The 23487-nt window shown below is 34.3% G+C and overlaps 1 long non-coding RNA gene across 2 annotated transcripts; it reads right to left on the reverse strand.

Annotated features, from left to right (window-relative positions):
- Positions 1 to 2196: 2196 nt before the first annotated feature.
- On the reverse strand, positions 2197 to 11006 carry LOC113943773. Of its 2 annotated transcripts, XR_003526438.1 has the most exons (4): positions 10899 to 11006; positions 7868 to 7935; positions 6678 to 6758; positions 2197 to 2441 (listed from the first exon to the last, which is right to left on the reverse strand). It is a non-coding gene; the product is annotated as an uncharacterized LOC113943773 (long non-coding RNA). The 2 variants fall into 2 exon arrangements; XR_003526439.1 differs by lacking the exons at positions 7868 to 7935; positions 10899 to 11006 and adding an exon at positions 9097 to 9141.
- Positions 11007 to 23487: the final 12481 nt, after the last annotated feature.

Here is a 23487-nt window from a genome sequence, read left to right on the forward strand (position 1 = left end):
ACTCTCAGAGATCTCATTTCATGTGCCTGTCCCGATTGCTGTACACTGTTCCATATGACTGCTTTGCATCAGTAGAGCGCGAAGCATCTGGGATACATCTTTAATACAATCAGTGTTTTGGCAGAGTGGCAACAGATAGCTTAGAAGTTCCTCACTCGGGCACTGGTAATGCTGTAGCTACATAAGAAACCCCTTGCTGCTTGGTATTAAGTTGATTATTTTATTTCAGTAAGTTAATTGCTTTTATCCCCTTTTGTCCTTTCCACCTTTCTACTGTGTCGCAGTCTGAAAAAATCTGTCATGAGCAAGAGGAAAAAAAATTAAAATTGAAAAGCTCAGATGTGCTCCGAGACAATGGGACTATTTCAGTGCTGAGTACTGTATGGCACATTGTTAAACTGATTCTTAAATGTATTAAAAAACAAACACTAAAACCAATGTACTATTACCAGTGATCATGCAGAGTGTAATGAAACAATCTGGCTTAGCAATTATTTTTTCTAAAACGTTGCATGTATAATCATTTTCAAGCTACCACATTCATTAGTTGTTAGTCATTGTCCTACACGCTGATCCTTCAACTAACTGCTTTTCTGCGTATCTCATGCTTTTTTTTTTAAATTTCCTCTTCATTTTGTTTTTTAAGAAGGTAATAAAGAAGTGTGAGTCCTTTCAGATCCTGTCTCATGGTGATTGAAGCTGTCTATTTTCCAATTCAAAATACATTTTTAACACCTCCAAGATACCAGAAATAAGAGGTTTATATTAAATCTATATATTGATACCCAACGCTTGTGTTTTTTGTAAAGAAGAGATAAAGCTGTCGCTAACTGACTGAATGTGCTTAAGAAATGAGAATTTGAGGGAAGAGCCACTTCAAGCTTAACCCAGACCAGTGAAGCTATGTGAGCAGAAAATAGATGTAATTTAATAAATTGGAAGAGACCATTATTGTTTCTCATATCAAGGTTATTTGTGTTCTGACTTTCAAAATGTAGCAAGTTGCCTCAAAGACCCAGTGTCTGTCTCTCAGGAATTTCCCCCTGTCTGTCCAAGGCTGAGATAGATTACAGAAATAAGGTAATTTATCTTTATGTCAAAACAAATGTATATATTTTACCTATTACATTTTCCATTTTAAAAGTGGCTAAAGGTCAAAGTCATATAAAAAATCAAATCAATAGATAAAGTGCTATTGAATAAAACCTTTTTAATTTACTTTTAATTACAATTTTAGATCCAATTTTGCTGTACCTACAAAATATATAAAAGAATTTTATCATTAAGAACATCTAAGAATTTAGAAATCATACTTAGGATTTCTGGGAAACATTTCTTTTTCCCGCTGGAATTTATGTTTGTCAGAGTATTTCTTTCTTCTTTCACAGAACAGGGAACATTATACAATCTATCACATATTGAGAAACAAGAATGTTGATTTAAAACCAGTACTTACAGGTGATAAGACACTTTAACCTTCCTTCTCTGCTTTTTACTCCTGCTCTAGGTGGAGCTACAGATCTGCATGTGAAGTCTTTAGGAAGGCATAACTTTTTGTTAACGTTTAATTGATATCTTGTTTTTTCCACTTCTGTTTTTGATGAACCATTGTTTTTTTCTTAATGACTAAAAGGAGGAAAAATTCTTTTGACTAGTTTGATAAAATGGGGGAAAAAAATGAAGACATTTTTGTAGTTTAAATTCTGGAGCACATACAGAATATTGAAGAGTTTATAGAGTAATTTTTGAAGAAAAAAATTGAAAAAATAGACAACTATGCTTAGATTTGAAAGGTTATCAAAATGAAGTACTTACTATATATGTATGTAGTTTAAAAGCACATAACTTTTGAGTCAAATATTTTTAGGCTCCCTGATCATTTTAGATCTTTACAACACAGTGCGAAGGATCATTTTTCTTTAGTTGCTTATCTAATTTCTGATGTTATCACTTTGCATATTATAAGAAACTTTATTAGATTCTATTTTTCTGTTTTAAGAGGATTTTTTTAATGTGGTGGGGTTCATTGGCTGGGTTTTTTTTCCTCCTAAGTGCAAAGTCAAGTCTCTGCTTTAAAACTCCTTGCACTGATGGTTTAATTTCCTTCTTTCGTTTCTGGAAAACATAAAAAAATCAGAAGGATATTTTTGCCTGAATGTCTGTAGGCAGTGATAGAACATTCCCAAACACTACCTATTGAACCTGAGTTTTCTTTACTCACACAGTCATTAATTTAAATTAAATTTCAAAAATCTTCAGATAATCTAGCTGGGAGTCCTCCAGAAAGAGATGTGTGTTGCATGTTCCAATGTAATGATGCTGTCTTCACTAAAGGTAAAGAGGACAAAACCCCCTTGCTTTTGGAATGGAATGGCTTCCTTACTGATTTCTTATTTTCTTTTTTCATCTGGTTCTTCCTTCAATGAAATATTGCCTCTGGACTGCAAGAATAGCAAGAAAAAAAGTGAATACTTTAACAAAAGAAAAATTTTCCAACAACCCCAAAAAGATTACCAGAGGACAAAATTTTAAAGCAGACATATAAATGACATATGAAAGAAAATCTGCATTAATCTCTTGGTGTCACCAACTGAGTGTCTGAGTTCAAAGGGAAGAATTATGAAATTTGCTGATTTTAATTTCTGTTTATGAAATGGTATCATAGAAAGGAATTATCTTTCCCTTGCCTTTTCTTCCCTGTTTCCAAGTGGGGATATATTCAGAAACAGTAGAGAAAATATTAAAATTTACTTCTGAAAAAATGGTGGAATAGTTTGATTACAGCAGAATTGGAAAACGAAAGTTGTTTCCAAAGGTTTGTTTAAAACATGCCCTTAGATATCTTCTTTTTCTTTTTGGTAAATATTTTACAGTCTTTTTTTGTCTGTGTGATGCTCGGTAGTACAGAAAAAAGAAGAGTCTACATCCTCAGAAGCTAATTTATACTTAACAAACTCCACTTTCAAATTGTGAAACTAATTTTTCCTGAAGCATATCTTCAGATTCAGAAAGCATTTTCTCTATACACTTACAGTCAGAATAGCATCTTATTTTTCAAAGCAGGAAATATAAATATGTATTATTACAAACAATTTTAAATAATTCTAACCAATTCTAAGAAATATTTCTATACATAGTCTTTAACAATCTTTAAACAGACTTTAACAGAATTGCACTAATAAGGTGCAAAATCCTTTCCTAAAACCAAAAAAAAAAAGTATCGTAAACTGCAACTTAAAGAATTTGTTTCTGTTCACCATGTAATTTAGAAAGTAAGTTGCTTTATAGGAGGAAAATGTTTTATAAATTGTTTTTTCATCAGTTGGCATGTTTTTATAATCCACTTATTTAACTGCTCAACACAAGTCAATACAAGGTAAAGAATGCAATAATTATCTTTTATTTGAAGTACTGCAAAAATATGTTTAACACTCACATGAAACTAACAGCTAAGAATTCTATTTCTGGATTTTCTATTGATTTCCTGCATGTTTTTGCATGAGTAATGCTTCTGTTCTGCAGAGTGCAGCCCTGCTCCTTACATACTCCTTACCTGCTTACATTGACTATTTGTGAAATGAAAGCTCTAGTCTCTCTAACTTTTGAAAGGTGTAAAAGATATAAATTCTGTCACTTAGAGTATTTTATTTTATGTAATGTAAAAGTACTCAAAGACAACATGATGACTCTTAAGAAGTATCCAGCAAGTACTGGATCTGGAAGTCTGAACAAATTGGCATGGATGAGATAGACAATACTAAACGTAGCAATAGTTATATTCAGAATTTCAACATATCTATGTCTTTGTGTTCAAGAATTTTCAGACACCTGAAATTTCCATATAAAGAAATAGCGCTTTCCTAAATAGCTTAATTCCACTGAAAATAATGAGTCAAATTATAATTAAAGTTATTGCTACACAAACTTTGATTCCATGCAAGGAAAATTTATGTTTTCAGTCAGTCACCAAGCTGATGTGACAACTCATACAATAAAAGGCAACTTATTTAAAACTGAAAAAAAAAAAAAGAAGAGCCATTAGACATTGATATTATTGTATCACTCAGAAAAGAGTCAGGAAATAAACTTGGATAAAAATGATTTATCATGAGGTATCAGCGATCTAATCTTAGAAAACAGTCAGTTTATTCATTTAGACTATGGAAGTTTTCTCACAGACCTCAGAAGAATGTGTGTGGATTTTAGCTGAGTTAATCTGGAGGAAATGAAATCTTTAATCTTTTAAAAGATTATAATGTTTCTTCTTGCTTTGTAGACACTAATACCAGGAGACAGAGGAGGTAGTTACAACCTAGCTGATAGACATATGGTGTAGCAAAGCTCATTAGTTCTATTGTCATTAGCAGAAAGGTTTATTACTTAGGGGTTGATCTGTGGAGAGAGAGAAAAGCTGCAAGAAAATTACTGAATGTTGTGTTGCATTTTGTATGACTTGAAGCTTCTTTCACATATGATTGGGCATCTGGCTGATGGTCTCTAGGAGCCATTGGGCTATCCCAGCAGTTCCAAAATAAATGTCATAGTTGAATACATGTCATAGCAGAAGAGAGTATTTGCAGGAGTAGGACACAGTCCAGGTTTCTGTGCAGCTCTTTTCCTTAAGAAGAACTCCTGGTCTTTACTCCAGGCTGGCTGAAAGACCACAAATATCTTCTCTTGCTCTGGTCAGCCCAGGAAGTGCAGAAAAATTAATTCATTTCCATTTAAGGAAAAGGGAATTGATGGCATTGCAATGCAAAAAACTCCACTATGAAATTTCAGAAAGGCATCAAAATTTAACTAGAATTAACCACAATATACTGAATCTGCTGCTACTGCCTTATGCTCAGATTTGCATAGTATACCCCTATCATGTTTCAATGGATAGTGCAGTTTGCCTCAACTATCTTGGAAGAAGGCACCAAATTATAATCATAACTATCTGTGAGTTGGACCATATTGTCTAGTAATTTTATAGCCAAGTTTTTGGGATCAGGACGTGAGTTTGAATATTTGTTGTTATTTAAGGATTGTACTGTAGGAGGATGTAGTCATTCAGTTTTTCAGGCATACTAGAGGCATTGCCTATACAACTGAATTTTCCATATGGAAAGAACAAGTTTTCTATGTCTCACAAACACGCTGAAGTGTTCTGAGAATAAGTGCCCAGTGCATGTTTGGGGACTGGCCTTGATGCTGCATGGTAAGTATGCTAATATTTCAAATTAAGAGTTAAAATTAGCAATGTGGCAGCAGTTTCACAGTGTGTCTGTATCTGAATGATGTCAAAAAAAAGTGTGCCATAGTTTTGCTAGGTGCAAAAATGTGCCTGTGCTTGTGTCACTGTTGATTGGTTTGGTACTTCCATTGTCTTTTACCCTCACAGAAAAATTAAAGGGATAATATACACAAGGAAAGTCATCAATACTAAATTGAATGTTATTGACTGAGTGAGCTACCAACTCACAGTCATCAGCAAAAAGAAACTCTCTGATGAAGAAAGCAGCCATATGTGTCTGCTGAGTGAACAACTTGCATCCGTAAGAAACTGAACAAACGTAGCTCTGCCAGTGGCTTCTTCTGCACAACAGAAAGGAGATGTAAAGGAGTATGGAAACTATGATATTAAAGAGATCTTGCCGTTTCCACATATCTAACCATCATCTTATTACAGAGGCTTAGATAAGTCAGAAAGAAAATTTGCGGGGCATTCATGGGTCTGCAAAAGCTTCGAGTCCCGTATAATTCACATTGTCAAAAGCTTTAACTAGGTCAGTGGTCAGCAAGCAAAGACTGTAACTTGAACTGATATTATTTGAAGAGGATCATGTGTATAGTGTTACTTTCCTAATAAGTCCACATGGAAGTTTTGGGAAGACAGATTACACGAAACAGAACTTGAGTTGCTCAGTTTAGGTATGCTAGGGTTTTCGTAGCATCAGAGAAGAGAAATACCAGAATAATGTTCACAATTTGCATCACGATTTTTTGTAATAGATATTGCTGATGTCTTTGAATTCCTGTGAAATTGCCTCCTGCTTTCATATAATGTGAGAAGACCACGTGGTGTTCGTGCTGCTTTTTCAAATGTAATTTACCGCCATCTCTTTTCCAGGCCTGTATTGTACAAAGTCACTGAGTGTGCTGTTTCGGTGTCAAGACTTTGTAAAAAAAAGAACATTTTTGACTGAAAAATTTGACATGTCATCTTTGCATTTTGAGCACAGGAGACTATAAATTTCAGTCTATGACAAATTTCTGTCATTCTCAGAACTGTGACTAAGGATTTTTTATTCTACACTTCATACTACCAAAGTATTGTATTAAGTTTGTTGAGCTTACATGCTATAACAGGTGAAAAGATATGTGTGCTGTCACTCTCTTACCTATCCAAGAAGTATATAATACAGGTACAGAAACTGCATTGAGCAGGCTGATATTGACAAATACAGGTTGAGTTTTGAGATCTTTTGTCTAGTGAATAGTATTGATTTCTCTAGATTCAATGCTACTACAGAGTGCTTTCAGGAATGATGTTGTTTTTATGTTAATTTAAAATGTGTTTATACCATTTTGTGACTACATTCTGTGTTAATGGACACCTACTTCTGTCATGTCCAATACAGTCTTGGGCCTCTGTTCTATGTGTAATTCGCGCCACTATCAAATCTTATTACCTGCAACTGCTGGTTTTCTGTTTGAGTTTTCAGCTGACAATCCAAAATTCATGGCAATGCTTGAAGACAGAGGTATAGTTTCTGAAAATTGACAAGAGCTCAGGATAAGTTAGAGGAATTGGAGAGAAAAATAGAAGCAAGCAGTGTACTGTTTTTTAAATTGAGGAAATACTCTGGGGTTTTTTTTATCACAATTACATAACTATCTGAACAAAACCAGAAAGAGGGTTCTTCTCATGAAATCTCCAAATACAAAATAAAATCTAATTTTAAATCAGGCTGAAACAAACAAACAAAATAATCAGAGTATATCTGGCACAACTTAAGTAAAAATATGTATCATACATATATGTCGAATGAAATAATAAACAGTTCAAAACTAAGCGATTAATAATGAATTTTTTAAAGTTTTTTTAAAGCGAGTGTAAAGCTGTTGTAAAGCTTTTTTAACATGAGTTTGGTAAATAAAAATGCATTTATGGTTTATATCAGAGTTGTCTGATCTGTGTAGTTTTTCCCCAAAAGGGTGTGAAGCAATTTGTCCATCTCTGTGCACCTTCAAAAGAAGGAATTTGAAGCAGTCTTTCAATCCTGTTACTATATTTCTGGTGAGTTACTGATGATGTCCCTCCCAGATGCAGTAGAGTAACACACTGTGACAATAATATATAGATAAAATACAGTACAGAAACTTGCACTGTGCAAGTAATGGATAATCTGCCTATGCACATCATATTTAAATTATATTCTAACACCTTTTTGTACAATATTGTTTCTATTGAAACAACAAATTAAAGGCATAGGTTAACTTGGTATTATCTCCAGAGTTCTCAGTCCTCTGTTAACCTACTCATATTTTTTATCATTTCCATTCCCCCCTCCTTGTTCTTTTAAATTCTTTCCGCAAACAGAACATCCTCACTGAGAATCAATCTCCCTTTCTTCTTCCCTCTCTCCTTTTACATTCCTTTTTTTTTCTCTCCTTCTCCTCCTCCTTCTTCTCAGTTTTCTTCTCCTTTCTTTGTAATTTTTAATGGAATTAAGAAATTATGTAAACAAAATCTCAGAGGCACTGACCACTAAGTTTTTTTTAGAGGAAACCAGAGGAAAAGCACCAGGCAAAGAAATAGCAGAACATTGTTTGGTGAAATTGAGAATATACAGTTGTTATAACAAGCTGTTCTTATTACCAGGAGAAATCAGGACCATGCTTAGGTCTCGCATACCTATCAAGTGGGATTACACTTCTGCAACATACCTGAAATGAGTAACATAATATACAAATGGGACATAAAATGGCATTTCTTTTTATGCTTTTCATATTAGTATGTGTTTAAATGATATATGACCACGTAAGTCAGCAGTTCTCAGACTGTGTGCTGTGGTCCAGAGGAAGACTCTTTAGCACTTAGTACTGTTGTCCACCTGCCCTCCTCCAATCCTAACCTGAAGATAGATGAAATACATTACATACTTTTCCAGTAATACTTTACCAGTATCTTGCCAGTTTTTATATTTAGTATGTTGTCCAACTCTTGGTTGAACTGATTTGGTGTATGTTTTTAGTAATGGAAAGAAAGTGAGGGAGGAACATTTTATTAAGAAAAACTTTTTTGAGGCAGTTTGTAAACTTTCTAAGCAGGGTCAGCATAGCAACCACAGGAGCTGGACTTCACTCTTTGTCTTTAGACTCCTTCACTTTCATAAAAATTGCAGCTCGTTGTTCCATCAGGTGACACCAGCATGAGCACATGCCTTCTTCTGTGTTTCACGCTACTGCCGCTTAGAAAGAGTTGTTTTGGAGCTCTGTAGGGTTACCTTTTCTCCTTCTCTTTCAATGGGGGCAATTTTGTCTGTTGTATTTGCTTTTTTCCTCTGCCCTCTTGTTGGGAGAGGAGAGGCAGTGACAGTACCACAATGAAGTGCTTGGCTGTGCCAGCAGCAATTAGCTGCTCAAATAGTTGCTTCTCTTCCCTAGAAAAAAACCACTAAAGCAGACGAAAGCATCCTGTAGGCTGAACTTGATCCATGGACTACCTGTAGAACTTGCAGAACTCATTAGCATCTCCTCTATTGCTTATAGTCTGCTAGGTGTAAAGGCATATTTAATTTAATTTTAAATGTTATATTCCTTTAATGAGATGGAGTGTGTTTCATAAGGACATTACTTGCAATATATAAAGCAGTTTTGTCAGGGTAAAATGATGTACGTCTTGGGCATAAAGTGCTTGCTAGAGGGCTTAACATGAATATTTCTACTGCTAGAGAAAGCTGTATGAAAGTCCACCAGTAAAAATCAAAACATATGCTAAGTAAGATCTTAAACAAGTCTGTATTCAAAAATAATAAAGTTTCATGATTTAATTTACAAACTGCAAAGAAAGCAAGGACACCACGTTTATGTAAAGATTCTACTTACCTATGATTTATTTTTTCTGAAGACTGAAAGGCCAAATCCCAGGAATTTCAGTGGAGGTTACGTGCAGGATTTTGGAAGAATTATAGTGCGTGATAGTAGTTAACTACCTTCTGAATTGTTACAAAAGATATTAGAGGGTTAAATGTTCAGCTTGTAGCTGCAACTTTTAAACTTAAGCTTGGGAAATTTAAATTCAGTAAACATCCTTGCTACGTTCTTTTCAGAAAACAAGTCTCATGCATTTTTATGTGCTTCTGTATTATTTAATATGTTACACCTTACTTAGACTTAGTCAGAGTTCTAAAAGAAAATAAAAAGTACAACTGGGATAGCTGTTAGATGTACTCTGCCAAATATTATTTTGCCCAGGTCATGTGTAGGGTGCTATCATTAGTGTTCTGTGCTAGAAATTTTATTGTTGTTTGAATTTTTTTGTTGTTGTTGTTTTGTGCCCTTTGTTATGACCTTGGGCCTCAATCAGCTCATTAAAAATTAAATTGCTAATTACAACCTGGCTTTGTTTTCCACTTTGATCAGAAAGCACAATAGGTTCCTTAGGTGGATTTACCCATAAAATATTCTGGTAATGAGAATAGAAAAGGCAAGTTTAATAACTTTAATATCAAAACAAAAGCTACAGAAATTCCACCCAGAGGATAATAACAAAAATTTTATCTAATAAAAAGATAAAGCTCCTTGAAATACCAAAATTCCATTTTCTAGATTATTAAATTAACAACTTGAAGTAGGTATAATTTCCACTACTTCTTCCGTGGCTAATGCTCCTCTTCCATCAGCCTGAACATTACAGCATTATTTAATTTGTACTGCAATAACTTGAATTCAAAGGAGGAGATAAAACTGTTTAAAAATCATAGAGAAAATTTGCTGAATGCTGTTAATTGCCCATGTTTTAACTGTTTTTGCAGTTTTACTGTGTTCCCTCATTACTTGCTATGCAGGAATACTTAGAGATTTTAGCTCATAGGCATTTCCTCACACAAAGATTTGGGAATGGGTGGTGGTAGAAACATAACATAAAAATATATGTAATGTGAAAGCACGAATCCACTTAGTCTAACCTGCTGTTTCTCACAGGATCTAGGGGAAAGTATGAGAGTAGGAAAAAAATATATTGATACTTGTCCAGCATCTTAAGTGAACTTTCTGTGACCTTTGGCACCAGTGATCTTTCTCTTTCCTATACAGACAACAATGATCTTAAAACAGAACATTCCCATGTAAACATGAGTGTTTGATTTTTTGTTTCATTATTCTATTTTCATTAGTCTTCTTTTGATTTCTTTTGTTATTCCCTTTTCATTAGTCTCCATTTCCAAAGGTTTCACTCATTCTGAAATGAGATCAAATCCCTGCAACTGAATGAGCAGTTGCAAACCATGGAGGATGAAAAGTTCAGCTATGGTTCTGAGAGATGAAAACACACAGGAAATGTTTGTAGTAAGAGGTGGGAAATAATTCATAATGGACAGAATTAATTAACAATTACTATAAAAACCAAGAACCAGTCTGTCAAATGTAATTATCACTTACTAGTTCTTAATGAGTAAGGATCCAAAACAAATAATTGAGGATGACTTTGGGAAGAAACATGAAATAAATTTGCTCATACTAGTAAGCTTGCTTCTGAAAATTGAATTAAAATTAAACTTTGTGCTACTTTTAAATAAATACAGAAAGATGAAACATTTATTTTAGGATTTCTTCATAGCATTATAGCTATCAGGCAAGGGTTGGCAAGCTTAATATTTGACAGGGTTTTCAAGCCTAGACTGCCACACCTTGAGAAAATAAAGAGGCTTCAATGCTTGTCTACTTCAAGAGAGGTCTTGAAATGAGATAGAGACAGTAAAAGGTGACTTGTCAACTCCAGCTAAAATCCCTGAGCATGATCATAGAGTCATAGAATCATAGAATCATAGAATCATAGAATCATAGAATCAGAATCAACCAGGTTGGAAGGGACCTCTGAGATCATCAAGTCCAACCCTTGATCCACTTCTACCATGGTTACTGGACCGTGGCACTACGTGCCACATCCAACCTCATCTTAAAAACCTCCAGGGATGGAGAATCCACCACTTCCCTGGGCAGCCCATTCCAATGTCTGATTACCCTCTCTGTAAAGAATTTCCTCCTAATATCCAACCTAAACCTCCCTTAGCAGAGCTAAAGACCATGCCCTCTTGTCCTACTGATAGCTGCCTGGTAGAAGAGACCAACTCCCACCTGGCTACAAACTCCTTTCAGGGAGTTGTAGAGAGTGATGAGGTCTCCCCTGAGCCTCCTCTTCTCAAGGCTAAACAACCCCAGCTCCCTCAGCCTCTCCTCACAGGACCTGTGCTCGAGTCCCTTCACCAGCCTCGTTGCTCTTCTCTGGACCTGCTCCAGCACCTCAATATCCTTCCTGAACTGAGGGGCCCAGAGCTGGACACAGTACTCCAGGTGTGGCCTCACCAGTGCTGAGTACAGGGGAAGAATCACTTCCTTGGACCTGTTGGCCACACTGTTCCTGATCCAGGCCAGGATGCCATTGGCCTTCTTGGCCACCTGAGCACACTGGTGGCTCATGTTCAGCTTCCTGTCAATCCAAACTCCCAGGTCCCTTTCTGCCTGGCTACTCTCCAGCCACTCTGTCCCCAGCCTGTAGCACTGCAGGGGTTGTTGTGGCCAAAGTGCAGGACTCAGCGCTTGGCCTTGTTGAACCTCATCTCGTTGGAATCAGCCCAACTCTCCAGCCTGTCCAGGTCCCTCTGTAGAGCCCTCCTTCCTTCCAACTGATCACATGTGGCAAAGGGCTGAGAAGAGATATTTTCATGCTCTTATCACTCACTTGTTTTTCAGTCAAGAAGGGAGTAAGATCTTCCCTTTTTTTTATCACATTTGTGTAGTCATCATTCTTTTTTTTTTTTTTTTGGTAAGAATATAATAAGCACAGATTGAAGATGTAAATTAAAAGGCTGCATAGGCAATACGTTTCAAGAAGTTGACTCCTCTGTATTGTTTTCAGATTTTTGGGAAATGTTAAAGGTCAGAATTTGTGTACTGTCATTCAAATCTTTTGAGTTTAGAACTTTACAAGAAAAGTTCAAGAGAGAAGAAAAATATTTTGCACATCTATTTGTCCTTCTTGTAAATATCCTCATAACTGTCTGGAAAAATGATTGAAAAGTTATTATTTTCTTTAAAGTATATTGTATTATAAAGGGCCTTTTCATGATAGATTGTATAATAAAGAGTCTTTTTATAAACAACTTATAACAAATTATTTAAGTTGAAAAATAAAGCTGCCTTGTGGATGGAGTGCATTAAGAGTTATCAGCACATTTTGAGAGCTCTGAAACTGTCTCTGGGTATTAATACTTGACTAAGTTATTCAGTTTTGCAATCTGCTATTCATATATATATATTTAAATGAAGACATTTTCCTTGGAAAATCACAATGGCCTAAATTGATCTCTGATTTCTGTAAATAGGTTGAATATATTTCTTCACATGATGTGTACACTGTGTGCAGAATAATTTTTATAATAAATATATTAGAAGCTTTCATGTGTACAAATATGAAGAATGGCAAGATTTTTTATATGTTTATATTATTTATAGTCATAGTTTGTTTTATGAGTTATTTCCTATATGGCAGTGATTATGAATGTGCTAGGATTTTTCAGTGTTTGGATGAATGTTGTATTAAGTAATTACTGTTCAGAACAATATGCTGATACTGGTCAATGATTTGAAATAAACTTTGATCCATCATAAAAAAACTGCACTTCATATATATTTTATCTAATGTAATGTTTTTGCCTGTGTTCTGTATTCACTGTGAGTAGATGACTCATAAGGAAAAACTATTCTGTTCTCAAATTCTCCAGGCACTACCATTCAAAAGTTATTAGATTAAACTAGTTTTAAAATTAGGAAACAATATCAGTAACTTAATGATAAGAAGAAACAGTAAGCAAAAACCCATTAAAACCCATATGGTTCAAAAATAAGATATGTACAGGAATATATAATAAAATTGATAGACATATATGCATATGCATTCATATATGTACACATCCAAAGCTATATATATTTACATATACATGTAAGCTTGTACACACAAAGGAGATATATGCTTTAAATACATAAACAAATGAATAAAGGACATATATATTTTCAATATTAAAAAATATGGGATAATTCTAAAAAATCCTAAGTATTTTATCTGTGTATCTAAAAGAAACCTTTCCTTCCCTGTCATGGGAAATATCTAGGACCACCTTTATGGTTTGGTACATATATTCAATATCCTTTAAGTGTGCTGCTTTGTTGACTACATTGGCTTTTCTTCTCATTGTTTAGGTTTTGTAAATAAAACTGAAGGATTTTTGATATATTGCAAAGAATTAGCAGTATCTGCCAGTACGTGGATTGATTGCTTCTCACACAGAATTTTAGCACTTGGATTAACTTCCAGTAAATATATAACACTTCATAATGTCTTTATTTCAGCTGACACTAAGGTATATGCTCACATGTAAGCGTGTGTTCAGTCCATCATAAATAAAACAGTGTAACTTATATTTAGTATCTGCAAAGCTTCTTTTGCTCAGGTATTTCAAACTTTTCCGTTATTTTTGGTTATGCAATGGTTAGACTTTTGCATTTAATTTAGCAGGAAAAAAAATACAAATTACAAGTTCACAAGTATTTAGTTCCTAGTTAGTGCCTAGTGTGATTAAATAGGATTCTGGTCTGACTTCAGAAAAGTCATATTACCTTCATTACACCATTTGTAAACCAATCAACCGTGTCACCTCCCTCCCCATCCTTCATCTTCCAGAAGACTGAAATTGGTTTATTTCTTTTCACCTAGGAAGAGGAAATAATCTAAAATTCTGTCCTGATAAAACAAAACTGTACTCTTTTGGTATGAGGTTTGTACTTCATTATTTTTGGGATAAGCCTTTGAAAATTCTTTCTGCAGGTAGACCACCTTCACTTGACAGAGATAACATGCATGTCTAGTGTATCAGATTGTTCTGAAAATATGAGTGGTTTGAAGTAACATGAGGGAAGGATTTGGTCTATTGAGTCAAATCAGTTCCTGATTACTTTTCTTCTTGTGGAGACTACCCTGTTGTGTTGAAATATGTCCCTGCAATGCCATTCTGATTGTCAACACACTGAAGAACCACTGGCTTGTTAAAGGGCACATAGCTGAAGGACTGATAACTTTTTGCTCTTTCTCTTCCTCCATCTACCATCCTAATAATTGCCATTAAGCATCAAGACTCTGTATATGGAAGTGCCTTTATTATAGAAGCAACAATAGTTGCTTTCAGCTATTCTAACATCTGAAACTGGGGTTCACAGTTGTCTGACTTTACTATGATTGTTATCTAGATTGTTGTGCTTTTCTAAGTTGTTTTCTGTGCTCCTTTCTCCCCATTATGACACTTTTATTCCGAATCTCCAGTGAGGCTCTGTGACTTTCTATTGCTTACAGAAAACGTAAACGTAACTATGGCTTTCAGCTTTCCCCATTATCCTCAAAATCATACAACATAATTTAATGTTTAGTGGTATTTTGCCATGTCCTTTATGTGTTATTTTTAAGCTTATCTATAATCACTGCCTACACTTTGTGGTAAAATATATCCAGAAAGATACTACACGTTTCAAAGACAACCGCCATCATTCAGTAGAATCAAAACACCCTTTGGTAGAAAATAATAGATTATATGTGATTTGTACGTGACATTGTACTGGGTGGATTAGAATTTCCATGAGAGCCGTTTAACATGACACGAAAAAAAATACTGATAGCTAAGGTACCAGAAAGCACAATTTTATTTTTTTTTTAATAAGAAAAATTTTGCCTTTGTTACTTTTCAAGGTCAAAAACTGTTCAAGTGACCTCTAAGGAAAAAATCGTTAGAAGAGATGTAGGTTCTTGGAAAAACTTTCTCTCATTTTAGGAAGAAAATGTCATTTGGAGTCAGAAGCAGAACATGGGGTTTTTTCACTGCAATTACTTAATCAGTTCTTCTGAAGATTAGCCTGAGATACTGCGTAACTGAGCGAAGCTCATTTTTCCTTACAAAAACAGAGCTGCATTAATTTAAACATTAAAATAAAGTGTATCACTTTAGCTACAATGCTGTACTCTGCAGTATCTAATTTCAATCAGTAAGAATCTTAATATAATAAAAAAATATATTGTAAATTAGATCTGAAAATGCATCATTGTCAAAGAACATACTTTCAAGTTCATGTTTCTAGTCACATTATTTAATCTTTGGTAATATTTTTGGTATGTCTCTCATTTACTCAGAAATTAAGATGTTTGTTGTCCCTGGTGCCATTTTGCTTAACAGTTCAGATGATTTCCAATTCAATTTAAGTGAAGAAAAAGACTTTTCAAAGTGTAACACTGGTTTTTGCAGCTTTTTTTTTCTGTTTTTTTTTTTACTACAAAAAGATCTTGGAGTTGAAAACTGATATTTGTAAAATAGTAAACCTCACTGAGCTTTTTATGTTTTTGTGAGGTACCAAAAGTTATATTCTGTGTAATAAAACTAGGCAATTATTTTGTAAATGCATGTTTAACTATGAAAAATTACTAATGTTGTTCACAGTGTGATGTAAATACCTGCCAAGAGACCTCTGCCTTTCAATTTTTTATGGTCTTAAAGAGTAGTGATAACAAAATTTTGTTGAGTGATCTGCATTTGTTCCTAGTCAGACACATGTGTTTCAGAGCCATAGAAGAAGAACCAATAGAAGATTTGAAATTTTAAGTGCCATGGCAGAGGAATCTTGAGGCACCTTATTGTTTTATATCTCAACAAGTTTCCCAGAAGTTTGCAGGATAATGCAGAAAAATCTTGTTTGAAAAATCCAGGACTATTCTTTTTGTTGTTCATTGATCAGTTTTCAACTAGTTTCACAAATTAATTCTATATTCTTTTTTCATTTTGTAGTGGTCTCCACTTTGTTGGGTCTATCTATTAAAATACCACACAGTTATAACAACTATAAAATAACTATTGCATACATTTCCAATATGCTCTGGAAAATCCTGGAACACAAAATATGCTGAAGAAATGTTTAGTCTTCCCTAGAATTTTTCCTTATAGGTTGCTACTTTAAGGTACATCTTTTAGGTATTTTGGTAAGCATTTTTTTCATAGTTCATACATAACTGTGTTTGTGTATTTTAGTAATAAAAGAAATATAGAGGTTTTTTTTTTACTCTGACCTACTACTTGATTTATGCTAATACTTAAAGCAAAATATTACTTTCCATTTAACAACTGTATTGATAGAAAGATGACTGTAAAGTGGGGAAATGGGAACTTAGGCTGTATATTACTTTGTTCTCTGATTATATTTTCAGACAATTTTCAACTTTATGATCAAATATTTTGTTTCAACTTATACTATGTACTACAGGTAAATCATATAAAACAAGCAATCCTGATCCATGTAATAACATGTGAAAAAATTAATTATGCTAGTAGGCCTTAAAAATGCATCGATAAATGTATTTCCCCAAAGTGTTTGTATACTAGACATTGTTCATCTAATGTAAAATTCACAGAGCTAGCTGGTAACATTTTTCCTTCCCCTTTCTCTTTTCCTCCTTCCCTCCTTTCCCTTCCTGTCCTCTATGCTTGATAAGGCACTGATTTCTAATTTGCCTTTTTGTGAAATCCCCTCAGGCTAGTGTGAATTCTGAAAGAAATTAAAAGCTTTAAATCAGACAGAGAACTGATTTGCTTACAGTTTAACCTGCATTAAAAGTTGTTGGCACATGCGACAGAGCTGTGAGATTTTTCTCCTTCATTCCCTGTGAATAGAGACAGAATTTGTTACTATGAGCACAGACAATTTTCTAAGATCCTGAGTTTAATGAGGTCACAGATTGAAAGCTTCTGAGCACTTGCTGGAATTTTATACCAACCTCTCGATTGTCTAGCTTCAGTAATGGAGTGGCTAAAAAGTTGGTATTAACTTCCACACCTAAATATCCCTCACTACTAGATAAGGACCTCTGAATCTGACAAATATTAGCAGTATTTTTCAAACAAGATCTTTCAGTCCAACAAGACCACTACTGGCCATTTAATTGTGGGTTTGGATAAGGAAACTCATTATATAATGGGATTATTATTATTATTGCCTTATTTTTTTAAATAGAATAGAACGTTCCAGTGAGTAAGTTGTTATAAGTGAATAATCATTAAAAATATTTCGAGATATAATAGGTATATTATATTACTTATATTATGTTATATTAAATTATATTATACATATTACTTTATTCTTCCCTACATTATAATTACATTATCATGTGTCCCTAGATGACATATAATAAATTATGCAACTGTTACCCATAGTCTCTGCTTGGGTGGCTTACTCTGTCTCTGTGGAAATTAGAAGAATGTACCTTTATAAGAAATTCAAAGTTTGTCCTATATTTGTGTGCAAATATGCAAGAAAACAGAGTTAATGTATTTGCAAGCTTAGCATTCCCTAAATGTATTTCAGCCACAGAATTAGAAAAGATTTCGTATTCAGTGAATATAAACACTTTCATATACACACACTAAAGAGTAATGTATCTTAAGTAATGGAAGCAGATTTTTCCAGGGAAAACCTTTGTGTTATAGGTGACTTTTGATGATTTTTTTATTACATTTTCTTGAAAAAATGTGCCTTATGATGGTAATTTAAATACTAGAACAGCTGCTTTTCAGATGTAAAGAATTATTATTATGACTGCAAACAGTTTCTTAAAGTTTGCTTCACTGTTTTATTTTTCATAGAAATCGTAGACAAATACAATGACTGTAGACAAATACAAATAGAGACATCAAGTGGCTATTTAGTCAAGTCTTCTCTCATTCTCCACCAAATCAAGGGCAGTCATACCAAATTCATTCCTGACAGATGTCTGTCTTCCCTGTTTTGTTTTTTTTTAAAAAATAGTGGTTTACATTCTTTCTACTTTACAGTTAGTGTACTCTTGTACTTCTTGAAAGAGTCAGAACTAAATAAGAATAAAAGTTTACAATCATAGTGCGCTAAAAAAACGCCTGCATGTCCACTCATTTTTCAGCTGTATAACTTAAACCTGATGTCATGTTCTCCTTAAAAACAGACATTAAAAAAATGGTGATATAGCATGATTTCAGCAGGTAGAGCATTTGCAACATGTGGAGGTTATCTTTTAGTGGATAGTCTAGTGCTTTTCTTTTACTTAGATGGAGTAGATTTTTGGCAAAATTCCCTAAGATTTCACTGAAGTCGTGATTTAACTTTCAGGACCTGAGGCAAACAACATACTTAAATTCTTCACTTTTATTGGTCTTTGTGGGAGTTAGAATCCTCCTGAAGGATAGGTTCCATGCAAATATATACTATATTTCCCACTTCTGTACCTCAGCTATTGAATGCTTTGAAATATGTGATGGTGCATCTGTATTCATAAGGGGATTGATCTAGGATGCCTTACAGCTTAACTGAACTGGGACTAAGGTTACAAATTAAGATGGAGGAAGGAAAGTACCAAGCTCAAGTGCACTAATGTTCCCTTCTGTAGAGGTAAGGTTCTATCCACTATGGAAAGAAATTCCCCTGCTCATAGTCTAGATGAGAATGGACACTAAACATATGGCAATAAAGATCAGAAGTGACTAGAAATGAGTGGGAGTTTTCTTTGCAAGAACATAAGCTGTAACCTTAAAAATTTCCTAAAGTTCCAACTTTGTTTGTAATAGGTCTTAATAATGTCTTTCTAAACATATGGATGTTTTTAAAGATTTTTCCCTAAGGACCTATTTATACGAATTACTCCCATTGCACAAGACATTTCCTAAACATTCTTGAATCACTGGATTCATCTCCATCTCTTTTCTTTATGGGATCATTTTCTCAATGAAAATTGCATCTGTCCAAAGGAAAAAAGGAAAAATCAAACATTCTAATGGACTTTTATGTACCACACACATAATTTTTTTTTAAAATAGCATGGTATCTTTTTGATACTGCTGACTTTTCTGCCAGAAATTGTAACATATCTCCTCATAAACTGAAATTTCATAATTCAGTTTCTAAGCTCAGCTGTTACGTACAGCAAGAAAATACATCTCTATTAGCTGAATAGAGTGAGAGTGCTGCAATTGCTACTCAGTAGAACACAAAACTCAGTGTTTGAAAGGGACATAAAAACTCCTGTAATCCTCTGCAGGGATGGATTGTGCTCACTACACATGAAACGTCCAAAGCAGCAAGTAAGAATGCACATCAGTCTCTTACCATGAAGCACAGGAGACCAGGAAATGAGAGCCTTTTTATCACTTCCAAATACCAAAGCAGTTTTAAAGAAGGTGCTATTACACCTTGAAATACTTAAATGTAAAGCTTTTATTCTGTGTTTAGCTGTCATCAGCTCTAATGGAGATTGTCTTACTAGTAAATACAAAGGTCTACTGCTAAAAATAGTCAAAGCAGTCTGAACAAAGAATTTTTTAAGCTTATTTCCACGGAGATATTTCTCTGAAAGCAAAATCTTTAAGTAGTTTCTCTAGGTTTTATTATATGAACAAAAGCTAAATTCAGTACAGTGTACAGTACATTTTTACAGATTCATTTTTATGAATGAAATCATAATAATCGTAATTTGAATAAAAAGACTGAAAACAAAACAGCAATTGATAAAAAACAGTTATGCACATTTTTATTATTTAAGAAATTTACATCTTTACTATTTGATGATCAAATGTGATATACCCTATGCTTATATTCATTTGATATCTTGGAGATATATATATATAGATATAGATATAGATATAGATATATAGTTCATTGTCCAGGTTGGATAAGGCTTTGAGCAGCCTGGTGTCGTGGAAGGTGTCCTTGCATATGACAGGGGATTTGGAACTAGATGATCTTTGAGATGCCTTCCAACCCAAGCTATACTATGATTCTGTGATCTTTTTCTAAGGTAAAAGGTAGAATGTACAAATATTAGTGTGCAGCTGGACTATCATGGGCTTACCCCATAGAAGTACCTTATTGGAAAATACAGTGTTGTTAGGATCTGATTATTAAAAGATACCTCTGCCCAAATTAAGGTGCAAATTAGACCATATGCCTAAGTCAATAGTACAGATTTTATTTAACAGTAAATATGATGTAGAGAGATAGAAATATGAAGACAGAGAGAGAAAAGGGTAGAGAGAGAGAATGAGAGAGAGACAGATTAGGTAAAAAGATAAAGATAACACCACCACATGGATTCCAACAGTGTCCTACCAGTCCCTCTTCTTCTGGTCTCAGTGATGGGGGTCCCAAAGTCGTGCTTCTGGGGTACCATAGTCGAAGTCCTCGATACTCACAGGGCATTTCAGATGTTCTCACAAGTTGGGATGGCATGGGTGTAACTTGTTGTTTTCTTTCCCACAGCTTGCACAGTGATATTTTGTCTGGTGTGCTAATTTCAAACCTTTACCTTCATTAATGCTTTCCTTTCTCACAGTTTTCCACGGTGGGAATGGTTGTCCAGATAGGTTACTCAGATCTGCCTTACCAGGCCTGGTTCCTGTTATTGCCATCTGCTCTTATCACAAGTTCCTGTTGTGGTGGCTTATTTTATGCAAATGTCCTTCTTTTACAGTGTTTTGAGACCATTAACTGCATTCTTTAAGTCCTAATGGAGGTCCACACCAAAAAACAAAGTAACACTTTACAAGATATTACTTTAAATATACAATCACTGTGTGTGATGCAGACTTGGAATCATTAACAATTGTTTTGCTACTGCTATTTGCAGTAGCACACCTGTTACAAAGATGATGCCATGCATTTATGGATTAATCCCTTTTTTACTGGTTGCCTGTAGATACATTTTTTTGAAATGTTTTGTAAATTAGACTTAGTAGAATGAAAGCTCAGGTTAGGCAAAACAGTTTCAAAGACAGTTGTGATTAAAGCAGTATAATAGACATAATCTGTAAGCAATATTATAGGTGTCTTAGTAGTTTTAAGGGGCACAAATGCGTTGTTCTGCATCCCCCAAGATTTTGGCTTTAGTCTGTAAGAAACATCACCCATTCACTCAGTTTGGACTGTACCTGAGGGCACATTCTGCAAACACAAATGCAGGATCATTCCTGTGTAGGGAACTGATGCAAATAATGTTCCAGGATGTAGATTGTCTCCATTGAACTGCTATTCCAAAAATTTCTTCATCAGAAAAGAGGGATTAATTTATGCACATTTTAATGACAACAGGGGTACACTTTTTATAAATAATGACTTAAAACTCTATGTTGAAGATGCCTTGTGTTCCTAGAAGAAAAGAAATTCTACCCTTGCACTGAGTTCCCTGTGACCTTGTGCTTACCGTGTACCTAAAAAATCAATCAACAAATGAACTTAGTGTGGATTTCTGTAGGGAAATGAGATATTTGCTTAATAAATAAGGAAGATAAACCCCATTCCACATAAATAACTAGTTTACATATTTTTAATTTTTTTTTTAATTCCAATTATTACTTAAGTCAGACTCAGGATTTTAGTGATTCGGATGTTTGGTGTTATGGCAGCAGAGCTCTATATTTGTCAGTCCCATGTGACCTAACATTCAGTCCATGAGGAAGAGGAATTCTGAAGCTGAGCCTGGAAGATTACTGTACAAATTAATGAGATTTGGTAAATATTTTTTCTAATGTGGAACACTAAGAAGCTTTTTTGCATTAGTCTTGCCCTTTTAATTTTGGCACTCTTTTGCCTTTACTTTTCCTGTTTATATATAGTAATAAGATTTAACTCTATTTCTTTTTCCTGAGTGAATCAAGTCATAGTACCAGGTTTTCTCCTTAGAACTTACTTACCAGATGTGAGAGAGAAAATTGACTGTGTCCAAGTCTTTATGCAGTCAATGACCAGTAACTTAGTGTTGATCTTTGTATTCCAGGACTCTGTTTTTTCCACTTGACCACACTGTTTATGGATCCAGAGATATATAGGAGAGGCTTTAAGAGCTTTAGAGATAGTTGATACTTAGTCTTCTGAGTAGAAACAGGACTGTCAGCTAGAGGCAATAGCCCTGAGGATTCTATGGAGGATTCACTCAGAGTTCTCAACAGCTTTAACTAGATTTTTTGTGCCCTGTGCCAGCTGATGCTGCTTTCATCCATTGCCTTCAGTTCCCCTCCATACAGATAATTTACTTCAGTTTCATCCTTCAACTTCATCATTTATTCTCCTCCCCCCTCAGCTTAACTTCTTCTTTTCTTCCTGAAATGGATTAATGCAAAAATAAACATATAAATATTTTAATATGGTATTATCATGATGATTTAGCCATACGCTGGAATTCCATTTTGAGCTCTGGTTTTATGTTGTCCCTGTATACGTGGTTTTGATTGTGAAATTTTCAAGTGCGACAGGAACAGTCTTTTAGTTGATATTTGTACTGCATCATTTTATGGGCATCCTGTACATCAAATTTTAAATAACTTAGGGATGTAGATATTATGTGCAAATCTTTTATTATTAAACCTCGGAAAGCTGGCAATACTTCCAGCTTAAGTGGGCTCATTATACTATAATAAAAGGATATATTATGAGGTCAAGGATTAAATGAAGTAGGGATATCGGCATAATTTTTGCATCAAAATCTTTGATAGCAGAAGTATGTTATCATGATGCTTGTTTATCAGCCAGGAGGAAAAAATGTGTTTCAAAATAAGAAATGCTACCTAAGAACACTACCAGTTGTAGCTAGAATACTTGGAAAGTAATTGTTGGTGTAGACAGAAATTTTAATATGCTTTCTCAAACTTGGTTCTTGATGAGGGCTTCCATTAGAGGGTTTCAGCTGAACTTCAAGTGTTTTTTTCAACTATAATAGCGGTAGAAGATATTTAATTATTGTAAAAATATTGAATTATTTTTATGTCTGAGTTTCTGCAGATTTGAAATTAACATGTTAAACCCTCAAACTTGATCTAACTTTAGCTCCAGTTGCCCCATCTGTTGTCTATATGCCTCAAACATATGGTTCTGTTGACCTGAGCAGTATGCTGGTTATTAATAGGACATTATTTCTTAAACATATAACACATTTTAAACAAAAGATAAAATATATTTCTTAAAAAAAGAGTCATATTTAAAAGGGTAACCTGAATAATCTTATATGAATGAAATCTGTCAAGATTTTGCGCAAATTTAGGTAAAACTCTTCCAGATAGATGTATTCCTTCTTACACAATACTCTTACTGTAAAGTCATGAACGTTCCTTCTGTCTTCAGATAAAATCTCTCATCTGTGATTGACTTATCATTTAATTCACCAATATGCTCCTA

The sequence above is a fragment of the Corapipo altera genome, unplaced genomic scaffold (genome assembly GCF_003945725.1).
Source record: "Corapipo altera isolate COAL_440 unplaced genomic scaffold, ASM394572v1 22b, whole genome shotgun sequence".
Classification (NCBI taxonomy): domain Eukaryota; kingdom Metazoa; phylum Chordata; class Aves; order Passeriformes; family Pipridae; genus Corapipo; species Corapipo altera.